The following is a 16,666-nucleotide window of genomic DNA, read 5'->3' as shown; positions in this document are numbered from 1 at the left end:
AAGTAATTTTACACTCTCTTTCAAAAGCAAACAAACCTAGACAGCGCCATGCACCGCCACAGTGAGCCTGGCTGTGAAGGAGGCCCCGCGCTATGAAAGTGGACTTTGTGAGAAGCAAAAGGAGTGTTTCTTTTGGAAGTTCACTGGGACTTTCTAAGCTAACTTTGATCCCATCTTCTGGCACCCAGGTTCCACCCTCTACTGCCCAGTCAGATGCTGAAACTCTCAGATGATTTGACATGCTTGGTTCAAGGTGCCAGGGTGCCTAGGTGGTGTGCATTACCCAGGAGGACCACAGGATGTGGGGTTATGGAGTCATTCATAAGAGACATCTTCCTTAGTCTATCTCCTGATGTTTCTGTATAAATAAAGTCAGGTTAAAAATGCATTTGCAGCAGGGTGTGGTAGCACATGCCTGTAATCCCAGTGTCCTGGGAGGCTGAGGCAGGAGGACCACAAGCTCCAGGCCAGTCTTGGAAACTTAGTGAGACCCTGTCTCAAAATAATAAAAAGTAAAAGGGACTGGGGTGATAAAGTACATCTGGGTTCAATCCTCAGTACCAATAAAATAAAGGGAGGGTGTAGCAGAGGTAGAATGCTCCTCGGTTCAATCCCCAGTATCCCTTATCCCACAAAAGAATTTGCAGAGCCTTTGGGTGGCAGCATGTGAAGAGAGAAAAGGTACTAATCATGGCTCCATGGGAGAAGGGTGAAGAATATTAAAGACCAATTGGACCAATGGGAACATCAGGTCTATTCAGTCCTTTTCTCCCCATGTACCTCCTTAAACAATGCTCAGGTACCGGGTTTCAAAGTCTGAGGCTTAGGAAAATTCTGGAATTCAGAACCGATGGCACCATGTAGACCCAGATCTCCAAGCAGGAAGAAAGGAGAGAAAACCCTTAGCGCCAAGGGTTCTCTCATTCTCCCATGGGACGATCACCTCTCTTCTCTCTCTCTTACATTCTTTGTTCTGGAGTATAACAATGAATGGGTGACATAGGAAAAGAACAGCACAGACACCAGCAGTTGTTGGTGCTATGATTAGTAGTTGCTGCTGCTTGTCATAACACATCAGAAAAGCAGCAACCCATCTGTTCCAAATTGATACAGTAGGGACTCAGAGAGAAGAGTTTCTCCAGATTGTGAGGAGGAGTGTCTGCAGTGTACTTGCACACTGACACGTGTGCCCGTCAGCGAAAAGATGTCAGACGCCAGCTTTCTACCTAGCTGTGTATCATGTCACATCTGTCACCACAACGGCAAAGAGTTTTGACAAGTGGGCTGTTTTAGCACAAAAATGTCCAAGTGGGAGGAAGAATATCTTCTACTGAAAGTTAAATGCCACTTCAAATCTACAACACCACTTAGACTAGTCTACACTGAACATATAATAGGAAATGGAATCAAACTGCCTCTCCAAACCACAAAACAAATTGCCATAGCGCTCAGTGTTGGCGGTTCCCAGGCACTTCTCGCTAGTGGTAATTAGCAGCACATAAATGCTAATGACTAATTACCCTAGCCTGTGCAGACATGGGGATGGCCGGCTTAGGTACATAGTAAAACTCCAGGTTTCAATGACTCCTGGGTTGGGGCAGGGGGAGGGAGGAAAGATATGTGAATAAATGAATGGTATTTGGAACTTTGGAGGTAGAGTTGGGTGACTGACAACTGCAAGCTGACTCTGAAAATAAATTTAATTCAGAGATGCACACAAAGTCTCTGTGTACATTTTTTTGAAGGAATGTTTTTCTCTAGATGTTCTATTGTCAGAAGGAGTGATACCTAAAACATCTGGTATCCTTAATAAAACATGTCAGATAAATGGGTGGCTTCTGGACAACATATGTGGATATAATTCACTATTCTGGAAAAAATATCAAAGTCAAGAGATGACTCTTCGTAACAAGGTGTTAATGAGGTGTCACAAGAACACAGGGCCCTGTCTATTAACCAACACCCATTCCTGTGTCCTCGAGGGAGAAGCAGTGCACACTCCATAATTTCTATAAAGTTTGGGCTTAGGGACAGTGATGAACTTATTAAATGGACTAGACAACTTATTACCAAGCTGTGATGCCAATGAATTTTTCAAAATTTATAAAAAGCTTTGGTGGTACTAGGGATACTTGATTACTGAGCTACATCCACAGACCTTTTATTTTCTTCTTTTGAGACAGGGTTTCATTAAGTTGCCCAGATTGTCCTTGAACTTGTGATCCTCTTGCCATAGCCTCCTGAGTAGCTGGGATTATGAGTGTGCCAAAGTGCCAGTACCCAGCCACAAACACAGTTTTGACTAGCAGTTTTGTTTAGTTTTGGGAAATGATTTGGGGAAAGAAAGGGGAGATGAGAAGGAACTTAAGTCCCCACCAGGCAACTCTGTGGACCTGCCATTGGTGAGAAGGAAGTGCATTATTTGAAAATTCTTATTCCCCACTGATATTCTTCATACACCTGGGGTAATAGTTTTATCTCAGAGAAATCAGGAGACTGCTAAATTTATACCAATTAAACTTACCTAAAATCAAATGCCTGAATTTCAGATTCTGATGTCCTATTGATTTGTTCTATAAACTAAAATGCTTATCTTTCTGTTGAATAACTAACATAAGGCTTAGATTTGCCTTTTGTCTTATTTTCAGTCTTTTAAAGGAGTTAATATGATTCTTTGGGGGCTGAGGATATAACTCAGTAGTAGAGTCCTTGCCTGCCACATGCAAAGCCTTGGGTTCAGTCCCCAGAACTACCAAAAAAAAAAGGTTTTTAGGATAAAATTTACTTCTCTCAATTCCATCCAAGCACCAACTAATTGAATATCACCCATTTTACTAACTCAGAATTTTCTCATTTTATTTTAATTTCATAAGAAGGGGGATCTAGGATCTTAAAACTGAACTACTATATTTGAATTCCAGTGTCACTACACCAGACTCATAATAAAGTATACATATTTTGTAAGAAAATCTCATCAAATTTAGTGTATTTTGTTTCTTAAAGCTGCTGTGTTTGTATTTCCCATTGACTATTATAATATTTAAACACTATACTGACAAAAGATTGGAAATCCTTTAAGATTTTTGATAATGCCACTCTCTTCAGACCATGTCAACCAAACAACTTGTCATTTCAGACAATCTGGTTACAATAAAACTAAGGATATGAATTAATATTTTGGGGTTCCTAAAAGTTAAAGATTACTTTAGACATAATTTAGAACAATGACCTTGAATTTGAAAGCAGATGGATCTTCTCTCACACATCACAAATACCAGGTCTAAACTGAGACAGGCTGACGGGTTAGCATCCTTTCAAAAGGATGCTCTGTAAATACCTCTGCTCGTTATTTACTTTGAAAGAGATTAAGGGAATGGCAGAAAGGAAGAGCATTGGAAGGTACAATGGGTATCACCTTGACTACTTTAGGCAGTCTAGCTATGACCCCAATCTTGCAGATCTCACCCAACACAAACTATTCTGAATTCAACAAAAACAGCTTTTTGGTTTTTTTTTTTTTTTGAAAACACAGAAGGTCCCTACCCACAAGTTGCTTATCAGAAAACTTCTCTAAACACTTCTATGAGAGATATTCTGGAAAACACAAATTTCCTTGTCTATTACACTTACAGCAATGTTTTAATACTTGGTCACATTTTTGCGCCCCTTAAAAATTGACACCTAAATAGTTGCCAACTGGCCACTTCTTAGTCTTTTTCCTGTCTATATAATCCCCCCCTGGTTCTTACTGCCCTGTTCCAATGAAGTAGTTTACCTGCTGGGGGAGCACAGGTATCCTATGTTTTCTAATTTTAATCCCCCTCCTTTTCCAAATTCGAGAATATCAAGAAACAATGCCTGCAAAATGTCAATCACCCCCAGTTTTCTTAGTTCTGTCAGTAAAGACTTGATAAGATTTAAGGTTCCTATGTATCTTTTTCCATTAAATCATTTCCAACTTTCTTCCTCTTGTGTTAGGAACTTTGGGGGAGAAGACTCTGATCGGAAAGGAACTTTTAAAGTATTATACAGTAAGTAATATGTAAAAATAGGCTCTACTGTCATATATAATTAAACAGAACAAATTTCAAAAAGTAAAAAAAAACTGAAGATAAAAAAATTATAGAGTAATAATTTGTATAAATTGATTTGTCTAGACAACAGAGAACTGAAGTTTCCATCTGTATTAGTTTCTCATTGCTGCTGCAACAAAATACCATCTTTAGTGGCTTGCAATAACATGTGTTTATTACCTTAGCATTTTGGATGTAAGTATTTTATAATGGGTCTAAATGTATTAAAATAAAAATTTTGGCAGGGCTGCATTCCACTTGGAGACTCTAGGGGAATATCCATTTCATTTTCTCATTCATGGAGGCTGCCAGCCTTGCTTGACTCATGGTCCTTGCCTCCACCTTCAAAGTCTGCAACAGCTGGCCTAGTTTTTCTCCCATCACTCAGACACTAGCTCTTTTACCTCCTTCTTCCACATTTACATATCCTTGAAATTTCATTGAACCCACCTAGATAATCCTGGCTAATCCACTCACCTTAAAATAGCTCATTAGCAACCTTAGTTCCATTTGCTATACAGATTCCCCTTTGCCATGTAACATTACTGAGAGATTCCAGGGATTAAGATGTGGACATCATTGTGAGGCTGTTATTCTGCCTACCACATCATCTTACTCATCTAAATATTACAAAGCTTGGCAAAGACTTTCTTTTCAGTATTTATTCCTAGATCCCTACTCACTAGAGTTGTTGTTTTCCAGAGAATTCCACAGTGGGTGGTGTGACTGCTTACAAGAGAATTAGTGGTTGATAAAAAAGCAAATGGACAGGGATCATCCAATTGCCCTGAGTTCACTGAAATGCTCCAGGGAGGAGATTGAATTTGACAGGCGAGAAGATTAAAAGTAAACAACATTGTCTATTATGACTCATTCCATTGCTAGATATAAATTGAGAAAACCATTATATTAATGAATTTAGCTTGGCAAGGTGGTACACACCTGTAATTCCAGCTACTAGAGAGGCTGAAGCTGGAGGATTGCAAGTTCAAGGGCACTCTGCGCAATTTAGCAAGATCATGTTTCAAAATAAAATTTAAAAGGGCTGGGGATGTATCTCAGTGGTGCTTGTCTAGCATGTGCAAGGTGCTAGATTCCATCCACAACACCACCAAGACAACAAAACAAACAAACAAACAAGCAAAACCCAAAACAAAACTTACCCACTGACAGAAAATGTGTGAAAAGTAAAATTAGCCTAAATTTATACTGTTAGGACTTGGTGGCAATCCTAAATGATCTTGGAGCCTGTCAAATTCTGGCTCCTCCAGATTATTACTAAAGGAGCCTGCTGAGAAAACAAAACTTTGTTTCAAACAATTCTAATCCAAGCGAATGATTTTATTGCTTATTGCATGAGAGTGATTGTCACTCTAATGGGGTCTTTTTTGCGGGGCGGGGGAGGGTACTGGGGATTAAACCTAGAGGTACTTAACAATTGAATCACACACCCAGACCTTTTTATTTTTTTGAGACAGGGTCTCGCTAAATTGCTGAGTTTGACTTTGAACTTGGCATCCTCCCACCTCAGCCTCCTGAATCACTGGGATTACAGGCATAGGCCACCAGCAACATATTACTAATTTAAAAAGAAGTAATAAAAAATGTTCTACTTTACTCCAGTTTAGTCCCCCTATGAACATTATTGGTGCCCTGCCCAAATCCCTTCCTCCTGTTCACCAACTGTTTGTCCACCCCCAAATTCTGTGTGCTCTGCTGATATCTGTAACTAGAAAGGATTATCCTTTGGTGATGGAGCTGACTAACCCATAGGAAAATAAGAACAGCTCCAGTCAAAATTTTTCTCAAGACAGTAAATGACAACTGACAGGGCTAAGACTATAAAAGTTCACCTACTTGCCTTCAGGTGGGGCGAACTTTGGAGTGTCAACTACAGAGTAAGTGTGAGACTTCACTAAAAATCGCTTTCTTGCTTGGCTTCTTCTGTTTCCTATAGTGCTTATTCCACTTCCTTACTGGTTTCTTCTAGGATCATCTCCTTTAAAAATCACTCCATCCAGGCTGGATGCAGTGGTGCTTGCCTGTAATCCCAGCTCACAGGGCTCAGGTAGGAGGATTCAAGTTCATAAGCCAACCTCAGCAATTTAGTGAGGCCCTAAGCGACTTAGTGAGACTCTGCCTTAAAAATAAAAAGTGAAAAGGGCTGAGGATGTGGTTTAGTGGTTAAGTGCCCTGGGTTCAATCCCTGGTACCAAACACAAAACAAAAAAATAAATCATTCCATCTGGGTGCAGTAGCACACGCCTGTAATCCCAACTACTTGAGAGTGAGGAGTATCTCAAGTTCAAGGCCAGCCTTGGCAATTTAATGGGATACTGTTTCAAAATAAAATAAAAAGGTCTATGAATGTAGTTCAGCAACATAGTGCCCTTGGATTCAATCACCAATACTACTAAATAAACAAATACCACTTGAACTCAAATCCTTGGTTTGGGGTCTGCTTCTGGGAGAATGTGATTTACATTTATCTCCTAAAATTCTATCATCTGGGCTGGAGAGCACTTGCCTATCATACACAAGGCCCTAGGTTCAATCCCTAGCACTGCAAAATAAATAAATAAATAAATAAATAAATAAATAAATAAATAAAAAGTTGTGATCACTAAAATTCTATCACCTGAAATCTATGTAAAGCTTTGGTCACGTCACTTCCCTACGGCAGCCTCATTAGGTCCTCCTTACCTATTTAAAGTCTTCATGTGGCATTCGAGGCTGGTCACTGTTGGGCTTTGCTGCCTCTCACCCCATCTCATCGACCCTAGCGTCCTTCTCTGTGGTGCAGTGCCATCCACTAGCTTTGTTCTACTCATGAAAGTTCTAGCAGCCCTGCAACCTCCAAGAGCTCCTCCAGACGGGTTGAGGTTTCTGTTTTGTACTTTCCCAATAATCTATCCAAGCCCTTCCATTGCCCTGACCACGCTGTATTGCAATTCTCTTTTCATTTGTCTCCCCAGCTAGGCAGTGAGATCCTTAAAAGCAGGGGCCATGTCATCATCATCTTGAGGTTCATTAGCTACCATAATGCCTAACACTTAAGGTCTGTTATAAAAAGATTTTTGAATGAATTCACAAGCCATTTTTTTTCCATGCAGCGTAACCAGAGGTATGTAGGTAATTACAGCAGCATGCACTTTAATTTTATCTCTTGGATACTAGAAACACACTCAAAATGACAAAAACTTTCAAAACATTTACACTCTAGCAGCCAAACATAACTATAGGACTTAAAGTGAAAAAGCATTAGCATCAGGAATTCATCCTACAGTATGTACCTTGGGCTTTTTTTTTCTCAAAAACTTTTACTCTAACTCAGATGATAAGATGGTAACTGGCTGGTGTGAGCCATTATGTAACCCTTATTGGGTTCTCCAACCCCCCCAGTGGCTTTGTTACGAAAAAAAAATTTTTTTAACTTTGTGGTTTTTGTGGACTCCGCAGGACTGCTCCCCTGACCTACCTCCTGGATTAGGAACACAGCCTTCTAGATCCACAGCCACCACTTACCACCATCCTCATTCCTTAGCTGGGTTGGCATAAGTGAAAATGCCACAGGAAAAACAAGAGAGGGAGCTAAAATTAGTTTGTTTGGTTTCATCCTGCCAGAAACTATCTGAGAATAATTCGACATCCATCAAATATGAAAATGTCAAAATTAGGAGAAAAAGAAATGTATTGGTGACTTTTAAGGAAAAGTCACATCCCCATGAATTGCAGAAGAGTATTAACACATCCAGAAAACTGGCTGCAGGATTAGTGGCGTGCAGATCCAGGGTCACGGAGAGGTGAGAGGTCAGAGCGAACGTGGTCCACAGACACTTGGTTATGCAAGGGAGGGCTTTTCTTTATTGCAAATGGTTCACATCTGGAAGACATCGAGCAAGATGCTGCACTGAAGGCCTCAGAATCATATTTGCAAGGATCCTTTTCTGCCTCATTTCTTAAATTATGGTTTACCTGCTACTCACTCCCATACCCTCTTGCCTGCTCAAAGACATTGTTCTAGAAATTATCCCTGCTCTTCCCTGCATCCAGTTTTTCGTTTCCTTTGGATCATTCTCAGCAGCATAAACCCTTTTCATTTCTCCTATGTGTCCCAAATCCTTTCTTTATTTCCCTCTTTCTCTGTGGACTGTGCCACTTCACCCCTCCATTTTTAGTTTCCAATATGGGACAGAATGCAGGTCCTTAGGAATGCTAGGCAGATGCTTCCCCCAGCATCTTCCCACTTTTTTGAGACAGGATCTTGTTAAATTGCCCAGGCTGGCCTTGACCTTACCATCCTCCTGCCTCAGCCTCCAAAGTAGCTGGGATTATAGGTGTGCCTTGTATAAATAAATTCTTTTTTTTTTAAATTATTTTTTAGTAGTCAATGGATTATTTATTTATTTAATTATTTATTCATTTATTTATATGCAGTGCTGGGTATCAAACCCAGAGCCTCACACATGCCAGGCAAGTGCTCTGTCACCCAGCCACAATGTCCAGCCCAATAAATTCTTTTAAAATGTCTTCTATACTGCTGACTGTAATTACTTTCCTCACATTCTCAGTTTGTCATCCTTTAGTCAGGCTTCTGTCCCATTACTTGGTTAAAATTGTTTTTGTCTAGATTACTATTGACCAACCCCTAATTAGGCCTAGTGGTCAGTTCTCAGTTCTCAAGTCACTTGATTCATTAGCAACATTAGCGCACTTTACACCAAACCACCCTACCCCCGCTTCCAACATGGTTTCTAGGAAAATGTAACTCACTGATTTTCTTCCTAGATAACTGGTCCTTCCTTCTCAGTCTCTGGGCTGGTTTCTCTTTATCTTCTTGGCTTCTTGACATTGGAACCCCTGACTCAATCTTAGGACTCTTTTCTTCCGCCATCTACTTTGCTGTCTTGGTGAACACATCTAGTCTTGTAGCTTTAAAACTCTATATATGCTAATAAATTCCAGATTTATATTCCCATCCAGAACTCTCCCTGAACTCTAGACTCATATCTGTCTACTCACTATTTTTCCTGGGATGCCTAACATATATCTCCAACCTGGCACCTCCCCACACGAATCTCTGGTCTTCCTCCTGAGGTCCTCTCCCTGAAGTCTTCCCTCAACTCAAGGCTGTTCTCACAATTGCTTGGACTTATTTAACATCTTGGACTCTCGCTCAGCTCCTCTCTTTTCCTCAGATTCCAAATACAGACCATGAATAAATCCTGTGGGTCTTCCTTCAAGACCTATCCAAATCTGACCACTTCTCACTGTCTCCATTGATACACTATGGTCTATCTAAATCACCCAAATCTTTCCTGGATTGTTGCAGTAACTGCTTAATCGGGCTCTCTGCTTCTATTTAATTTACAAATGACACCATCACCACACTCCTTCTTTTTGCTTTTTCTTTATAATATTTACTATCATTTATATAAAGAATATATTTGATCACCTTTCTTGAAATATAATTTAGGTACAATTCAATATATTCCCTTTAAGTGTGCATTTTGTTTGTTTGGTTTTTGGTTCTGGGATTGAACTCAGGGGTGCTTAGCCACTGAGCCACATCCCCAGTTCATTTTTATTTTTAAATTTTGAGACAGGGCCTCACTAGGTTTCTGAAGCTGACTTTGAACTTGTGATCCTCCTGTCTCGGCCTCCAGAACAGTTGGAATTACAGGTGTGTGCCACTGCGCCAGGCTTAAGCGTGCGTTTTGATGAATTTGACAAATTTATGCACCAGTAACTACTACCACAATCAGAACATAGAATAGGGCTGGAAGGGTAGATCAGTGGTAGAGTGTAATACACGAGGCCCTGGGTTCAATGCCCAGGTCCAATAAAAATAAAAATGAAAAGAACATTTCTATCATGTCAAAAGTTTACTTTTGCCCCTTTCTTTGAGTAAATTATTACCCTATCCCTGGCTCCAGGCAACAACTGATGTACTTTTTAACAACTGGGGTGGGAGTTAGAGAAAGAACAACATGTTTTCTTTTTATGGGAAAGAACCAGTTGAGAAGAAAAATAGATGATGCACATCACAACACATTATACTGTATTTGCCTTTTCTAGAAGTTCATAAAAAATGGAATCATCACAGAATGTATTATTTTGTGTCTGGTGTTTTTAAGATTCAACCATGTTGTTGCATGGATCAGTTCACGCCTTTTTATTTATGAGTAATATTTCATTTAAAGGATGTACCATGACTTGCTTATTAATCCACCAGTTGATGGGGTCATTTGGGTTATTTCCAAACTGGAGCTCTTTTTTTTTGGTAGGGGGTTACTGGGGATTGAACCCGGGAGTACTTTGCCACTGAACTACTTCCCCAGGTCTTTTTATTCTTTATTTTCAGATGAGGTCTTCCTGAGTTGCTTAGAACCTCACTAAGTTGATGAAGCTGGCCTCGAACTTGCAATCCTCCTGACTCAGGCTCTCAGGTCACTGGAATTACAGGCCTGTGCCATTGTGTTAGGCCAAATTGGGACTCTTATGTATGAATAAAGTTGAGTAAATATAAAACATTTGTATACAAATCTTTGCATGGATATGTTTTCATTTCTCTTAGGTAAATACCAGGAATTACTGGTTCATATGACAAGTATGTTTAACTTCATAAGAAACTGCTAAACTGGTTTCTGTGGTTGTACCATTTTACATTCCCATCAGCAATGTATGAGATTTCTTTCTTTTTTTTTTTTTTGGTACTGTGATTGAACACAGGGGGTGCTTAACTACTGACTACATCACCAGCCCTTTTATATAAAAATATTTTATTTAGAGACAGAGTCTCACCAAGTTGCTTAGGTCCTCACTTAGTTGCTGAGGCTGACTTTGAACTTGCAATCCTCCTGCCTCAGCCTCCTGAGTCACTGGGCTTACAGGTGTACACCATAGTGCCCTGCTGTATGAGATTTCTGTTTGCTCTACATTCTTGGTATCGCTTAATATTTTCAGTCTTTTTAATTTTAGCTTTTCTAGTGGGTAGTGATTATCTCATAGTGGTTTTAATTTGCATTTCTTTATGACTAATGATGCTAACAGTCTTTTCATGTGCTTATCAGTCATCCATATATCTTCCTTGGTAAAAAATACCAGTTCAAATCACTTGCCAAGGGGCTGGGTTTGTGGCTTAGTGGAAGAGTGCTTGCCTAGCACCTGTGAGGCACTGGGTTGGATCCTCAGCACCACATAAAAATTAATAAGTAAAATAAAGGCATTGTGTCCGTCTACAACTAAAAAAAAATTATTTTAAAAATCACTTGCCCATGTTTTTAACTGGGTTATTGTTTTCTTGTTGAGTTGTAAGAGTTCTTTACATACTCTGGTTGCAAATCCTTTGTCAGATATTTGTACTACAAATGTTTTCAACCAGTACACTGAATGTTTTCTGTTTTCTTAATGTGTCTTCTGAAGAGCACACATTTTAAAATATTTGATAAAGCCCAAATTACCAATTTTTCTTTTGTTGTTTGAACTTTTTGTGTCCTAACAAATTTTTGCTTATCTCAAAGTTGTGAAGATTTTTTTCTATAAAATAATGTTTACTTTACTTATTTCATTTTGTCTTCCATAAACAAACAACAGGGAAAAAAAACAGACTAGACTAATTTGAATTAAACTTGTTCTGTTCACATTTTCTAACTTCTATCTTAACTAGATTTTGTTTTCTTAGCTTGCTGGTAAGTTTTTGCTAGAGAGACAATATAGCAGAGTGATCAAGGGCAAAGACTTGCAAAACAGACAGACAAGGAACTGGAACCCGCAGCCTGTCCGAATGACCCTGATTGGGCAAGTCACTTAACTCTCTGAGCTTCTATCCTCATAATCAAAATGAAAACAGTGATGATTTTATGAGATAATATACACAAAACACCTGGTCTAATCCTGGGTGCACAAATAGGGTTTAATAAATTTCAGATCCCATTATTATTGTTACTAGGTTGACAATGATGATGTTAAATGTGTAGCTGCTAATGTCAGTTTAGCCAACAGGATATGGTGAATATTATTTATAAAATAGAAGTTAAGAGTATTGCTATGATTATTATTGAATTATTATAGGAGCACTTCCCAAATAGTAATGAGTCACACATTTCACAGTTGGCAGTATGTTTTCCTAACAAAAATTTGGGGGTGTTTGTAATTTGTTAGAGCCATATGTCAACAAATTCCTTCCAAACTTCTAAGAATAGAATAACCTCAAATTATTTTTACCACAAAAGGACTATCTAAAAAATGTGCCTTGGCTGCTGCTGACTCTGCTTCACAAAGTCAGGTCTGGAAGAGTCTTTGTACGTTTAATGTATTTGTAGCAATTGCTTGTTTTTTCTTGTCTTGAACCACGTCAATCACTCATCAGTCACATGCTAAGTCTTAGGAAAGAATATAGATTTACCTGATAGACTTCCTTTCCACTCACAGAACTTCTGTAATTTCTGGTACAGAGTGCCTTCCGGCATGTTAGCAACATAACTAAGTCTCCTACATTATTTGTATGTCATCTATAATTAAGTTAGTTTTTCAGGTTTACAATCCTGGACCAAATATTGAATAAGCATCCCCAGACTCCAACATTGGTTGCATTTAATAAATAAATATTTGAAACTAGCCACTCCAAAAGGGTGACTCTGGTTCCTTCTGATAATTGCTAAGTCCTATGCACAAAAACCTCATTATGTATTCTGTGGTGACTTCTCCGGAGGATATAAACACCGTAAGACAGAATTCTATGTCAGTAGGTTGTGATGACTGAGGGACTTTTGCTGTCTGGATGCTTTTAAACCTGCATTGCTTGGTGCCTATTCTCCAGTGACACATTCTGAAAGCACAAAATGACTCACTTCTCACTCTCGCTGATCTATCGGCTTCAATTCAAACCGCACAAGATAGGTACAGTTTGGATTTGACTGTCATGTAGTTAGGTAGGGTTTAGCTAAATGTTTGTATGCTTCCTTACCCCTGAACTAAAATTCTACCTCTTCATGTTTGCTCAGGGTATAATATTTCTTTTTCAGTGATAAGATAGCTGGGTTTTGGTGTAACCAAATTATTCAGCTTTCTGATCACACACAGCATGTCTCTGGGTATCAGTGGGCAGCTGCTTTCTGTTTCATTACTTCCTTTGGGTTTTGCAAGAGGCTGTTCCCAAGGACACCTGACCAAGGCACAGTTATATGGTGTGAAGACCTCAGACAAAGGAAGCAGGCATTTTCTGACCCAACAGATCCTATGCTTCCTATGCATGGGCATGATGGGTATTGGGATGCTACCAAAGCCTGTGTCCTAGGTGAATTAAAGCTTAATTACATTGGTTTTTCTATAAAACAGATGAACTGATGTCCTTGAGAGAGTAGAGCTCTATAAGTATATCTACATTTCTTTTAAAAATTGTTATTCATTTGTTTTTTTGGGGGGAGAGGGTACTGGGGATTGAACTCAGGAGCACTCAACCACTGAGCCACATCCCAGGTCCTTTTTTTTTTTTTTTTTTTTTTTTTTTGTATTTTATTTAGAGACAGGGTCTCACTGAGTTGCTTAGCACCTCGCTTTTGATGAGACTGGCTTTAAACTCGCTATCCTCCTGCCTCGGCCTCCCCAGCTGCTGGAATTATAGGCATGGGCCACTGCACCTTGCTCCTTGTTGTTTTTGTTTGTTTTTGTGGTGCTAGGGATCAAACCCAGGGCCTCGTGCATGCTAGGCAAGTGGTACTCCACCACGGAGCTACATTCCCAAACTCAGTTTTTACCTATTTTCATACAAATGGCTTCCTGATCGTTACCTGTGATCTGATATCTATAGGAGAGGAGATGGAGGGAAGCAGAACCAGACAGAACATAAAAGCACTGTGGATTCGAGGAGGGACACAGGAGGGTCATGTTGAAGGATAGGGAAGGGAGAGAAGGTGCCACTCCCCAAATCTTCATACTCCCCAGTTTTTCTGAGTGATCATGGAAGTGGGTACGGAGGTCTTTGTGGTTATCAAGAACACAGCCTACACTGGTGGTTCTCGATCTCTTCGATATGATTGTTTCACCCAGAAGGTTCTAAAACTGCCCAACTATAGAACCCACTCCTTATCTCTAGCAGGCTGATTTAATTGATCTGAAGTGGGGCCAAGAATTCAGTATTTTTATAAACTCTCCCATCATTTCTCAAATATGGCCAGGATCAAGAAACCAAGCCTGAAGGGAGCTCAAGGAGTCCCCACAAGTGGGGATCCCCACTTTGGTATCTTGTCGTAGGGAGCCTGGGGAAGTCCTAAAGACTGTTCAGCAGTGGAAGAAATCCCCACTCTATCTTGTGGGAAGAGGAAAAGATGGGCGGGTCTTCACCCTGGAAACTCCCTGACCCTCCCAAGTCTCTCCATGAAGGCTCTGGCACCGAAGGCCTTCCTAGGAGTGTGGGTTGCTGTTCATGCCCATTTTTTCACATTCTTTCAGACTAAATTCCTTTGGAGATATATTTACAATTAACCTTTTCTCAAGTTAGATTTCAGACAAGTTGGTACGGTTGTAACATGATTTTCCAGTTTGGCATGGCTTGAGACCTACTTCCCCAGAAGCAAGAAAAGCCTGTGGGGTTTTATAGTACGTTTCTTAAACACAATCATAATGCAATTTATAACTACAATAGGTGTGGACAAAATATGTTGTAATATAATCCAGTTTAAAATCAGATTACTTACTCTGTGCTTCTAGATTAGAACTTAAAGAAGAAGAAAAAAAAGCCTAATCTCTTTCAAGATCTTTGTAAGTGTGATAAACATGGAACAATTAGAAAAAGATTCTGGCATAGTGGAAAACCACTTAGTCTCAGTTTTCTCATCTGAGAAATGGAACTACAAATACCTGCCTTTCTTGTCAAAGATTTGTTTATGAAGATTAAGTTGGATGATTTAGGTGAGTTCACTTTAGCAACCATAAATTATTTTTCAGACATAAAATACTTTTCTGGTTCAATTGAAATGTTTTTCAATTTAGAATTGATTGCATTTGAAATGAATCACCTTATTTAGTTAGTTCCCAATGTCAAAACAGTATGAAAAATGAAAATGTCTATATAATTCATCTATACATCAATCTATATTTACTAAAAAGATCTTGTTTTGGTAGAGATTTTTAAATGAAAGAATAAAATCTTTTCAGAGATTTTTACCTTTTAATCTAGCTTTATCCATATAATCACTTAATAGTAAAAAACCCAACTTCAGGACTTTTTTTTTTAACCATATGTTTTGTCTCGTTTCTTCTAGACCAAACCACTTCCACCCCTTGAACCCCCCAGGATTTTTTCTTTAAAACAAATCCCAGACTTTTAATCATTTCATTCATAAGTACTTTAATACTTAAAACACATTTTGAGATAAAATGGTCATAGTTTCAACAATCCAAATGTGGAGATGGAGGCTTTCTGGCCCCTTGTGCTAAGTCCTGTGGTTTATTAGTAAAACTGGGACTTGAAACATGCTTTTTAGACTTAATTAGAAACAAACAACACTTTTTAAAATGCCCATTAAAAATGTATTTTACCTCATGAGTAAATATGTCTTGTTAATAAAACATACCAAATATGTATTTGTTCTTATGGATTAATAAATAAACAAACTATGGAAGAAGTAGATAGGATTTAATATCTTGTTCAACCTCTTCATTTAAATGAAGAAGTTGACATCCACAGAGATTCAGAGGCACACAGAGAAGTCTATAATTTCATAGAGAGATTTGAAATGAGTTGGCATTTTGTAGAGATGAGGCAAAATATTTCAATGGGTAGAATAATTAAGAATTTGCTTTAAAAGCATTGAGAATGTAAGTGAATTTTGTGTGTGCACACTCATTACTGGGGATTGAACGTGGGTACTTTACAACTGAGCTACATTCCTAGCCCAGCCCTTTTTTATATATTTTTATTATAAAAAATAATAAGCTGAGGCTGGCCTTGAACTTATAACCTCATGCCTCAACCTTTGGAGATGCTGGGATTATAGGTGTGTGCCAGCACTCCCACCTGAACACTTTCTCAGAATTTTTTCATGATGATACTAATACCGGGAACTTTACATGTAAGAAAGGAATGATAATATGAGTGTTCATATAGGTGAAATTCATTTTGGAGTCACTCAAGTAGGACAGTGATCTCCATGGAGCAAATGATTTCTGGGCTGAAACAGATATGGCAAATTACAATTGTATGAAGAACACTTAAGGTTCAAAAGATAAGACTGCAGAAAGGAAATTTGCATTGGGGAAAAACAAACCAAATGGCTTTTAATTCAATAATTTTGTGTGGAATCCAGGTGTGTGCATGTTTACGTCTAGCCACAGGCAATGGCTGTCAAATTAGTATAAATTTTAGTTGTAGAGCTCAAGGTCACATAGGCTGGTGTCATTCATGAATATAATAGTCAAGAGAATTATGATGAGCCAGAGAGGTGGTGCATTCCTATAGCTACTCAGGAGGCTGCTCCTGGAAGATTTCAAGTTCAAGGCCAGCCAGGTCAACTAAGTGAAACCCTGTCTCAAAATAAAATATAAATAAGTCTGGGGATGTGGTTCAGTGGTAGAGTGCCCCTGGGTTCAAT

The sequence above is a fragment of the Sciurus carolinensis genome, chromosome 1 (genome assembly GCF_902686445.1).
Source record: "Sciurus carolinensis chromosome 1, mSciCar1.2, whole genome shotgun sequence".
Lineage (NCBI taxonomy): Eukaryota > Metazoa > Chordata > Mammalia > Rodentia > Sciuridae > Sciurus > Sciurus carolinensis.
This window is presented reverse-complemented; position numbering follows the sequence as displayed.